We start from the raw sequence: 2,660 nt of genomic DNA on the forward strand, positions 1-2,660 counted from the left end.
TTTTGGGATTGGGACAATATTGGCTCGTTTCCATTCTTGGGGAACCCATCCGTTTCTAACACTTGAGTTAGCAATAGCACATAAAGGACCACTAAGAATCTCAGCACCCTCTTTAAACACCCAGGGGGGAAGGTCATCTGGACCAGGGGCTTTATTACATTTAATTTGATGAAGTTTAATCCTGACAGTTTCCAGCTCTATGATAAGGTGACTAGGGATTTCATCAATATCTAATAGTGGATCTAGGGGAGGGAGGGGGTTAAATTCCGTGGTCAATGAGGCAAAAAATTGATTAATTTTATTTGAAAGCAAGGTTTTATTGCCGTTACACAGCAAATTTGACATTCCTACAAGTGCATGATTTTCTTTGCATCCTAGATTGAGAAACCTTTTGGTGTGTTTCCACCAGGATCGGGAATCCGAATTCAAGAGCTTAGCTACATTGTTTTTGTAAAAAGATTTACGTAGGGATTTTGACATCCGGTTAACTTTGTTTCTCAGTGAGCGGAACTCAATAAGATTTCCTTCCTTAAAAGCAATTTGACGTTTACGAATAAGATTCTTGTATTTGGAAGTAACCCAGGGTTTATCCATCACATACTGTGTTAAGGGAACAAGGGGAAAATGATGGTTATATAAAGATTGTAACTTATCATTCAAAAACTTAAATTGACTATAACAATCATTTAACTTATACATATCATGCCATCTAATACTACAAATGTCCTCAAAAAACAAAAGTTTATTGTTCAGTTTAAACAACCTCTTAAGGCTCTTGTTAGTGTAGTAGTGATCAAGTTTCACATTTGCGACCGGCTTGCAGATAACTACCCTATGGTCCGAAAGGCCAAGAGGAGGCTCGGTGATAGGGGCCAAATAAAACTCTCCCAATGACGTATAAAACAAATCGAGAATCGCTTCCTTTCTTGTGGGTATTTTAACTAGTTGCTTTAGCGGGAACTTTACCAATTTATAGTCCTTCATGCGGTTAAAATCACCAGTAATCACGATGCCGGTTTCCGGGTGCTTTGAGCACACATAATCAAGACTGTGAATAATATGGTTGCACATTTCTAAATCATTTGAATTTGGAGGGTGGTAGATCAATCCTATGGTTATATTCGCGATTTTGCGTGGCAAGCGTTTGGGACGAATGGTTATCCATATACTCTCGAATGCTTCATCCTTAATTTCTGACCAAACTTTATAAGGAATTGAGTCTTTCACATATACGACTACTCCTCCGCCTCTTCTATCGCCTGGTCTATCTGATCTAATAAGAGAGTAGCCTTCAATTTCCACAATCGTATTTAAAATAAATGGTTTGAGGTGAGTTTCCGTAATTGTAATGATGTCGTAGGCAGATTGTTTAACTCTATGGACAAGTTCGTCCATTTTGTTTGGTAGCGATAGAGCATTAGTACTAAAAAACGAAGGAAAATTCCACCCAGTATATTGTTGAGCGAGATGAACAAGGTTGTTAGGGTTACATCCACTGGAACCTTTTCCACACTGCCTATGGTTATGTCTTGAGGATATCCTAACTGGTATTACTCTCTGTTTGAATCTACCTCCACGACAACCGCGATGGTGGGTGGCTAGAATTCCCAGCTCTTTAAGAGAAACGAATACATCCTTGCTTAGTTTAGCGTCGGAATGCTTATAGCCTGCGATACGCTCTCTACTGAAACACATTGTTATGCAAATGAGGATCACTGGAATGCTCCGTCAGGACAAGCCTCTCCACCACTGCAACGTTTCCGGCGAATCCGAGATGTTATATGTACCAACAATGGGCCTAGCTTTAGTACAGTTCCAACTTGACAATTTTAAGACAGCACAAACAAAGTTTCACCAAACAAATCACATCACCACAAACAGACAGTTCAATGCAAACAGAATATCCACACCAAACATCAAAATTATATAGTAAATTATAGTTAACAAAAAATAGTGACATTGTTTAACACTAAATAACTAAGAAACACAAGAAACCTGAACTAGACTTAAATGTTCATACAAACATGTAACAAGTTCAGAGTGTATCCAACATTTAACATTATGAAATATTTTAGACCACTGACAATGATGATCACCAGTGCTTTGCAAAGTCTGCAGTTTCTGTAATTATTCATTCATATTTATCTCCATCATCCAACATTATCAAACAAAACTGTTTTGAGGATAAGCATAGCTATATGTAAGGTTCAACTTTAATAATTTTTAAAAGTTTTACACACAACACAAATAAGTAAAGCTTTCCCCGTTTATTCAAAGTATACATTTAACAATACATAATATTTATTTCTACTGATACTGTACAAGCAATGCTAAATACTACTAAAGCTTAATAATAAACTACATTTGGCCTCTTGGGGGCTACCACTCATATGACATCGCTGTATTAAAGGTCCAGTGTGTTGTCACAGGAGCCAGTAAATCAAATGGTTGAGTATATCGGAAGGATGTAAGTGACATCCGTTAGGTAAATTGTGAAATTTGGGGGCAAAATAATTCCCCAGAATTATACCAGCCAAATGAGCGAATAGCATGAGTAACATATGAGTTAGCGCCTGTGTTGAAGTTAGGTGTTGGATGATGCCAGGGGATGGCTGGGTGGGAAGATTGAAAAGTTTGTACAACTATTAAACGGCTAATTT

Source organism: Antedon mediterranea, chromosome 3, assembly GCF_964355755.1.
Source record: "Antedon mediterranea chromosome 3, ecAntMedi1.1, whole genome shotgun sequence".
NCBI lineage: Eukaryota > Metazoa > Echinodermata > Crinoidea > Comatulida > Antedonidae > Antedon > Antedon mediterranea.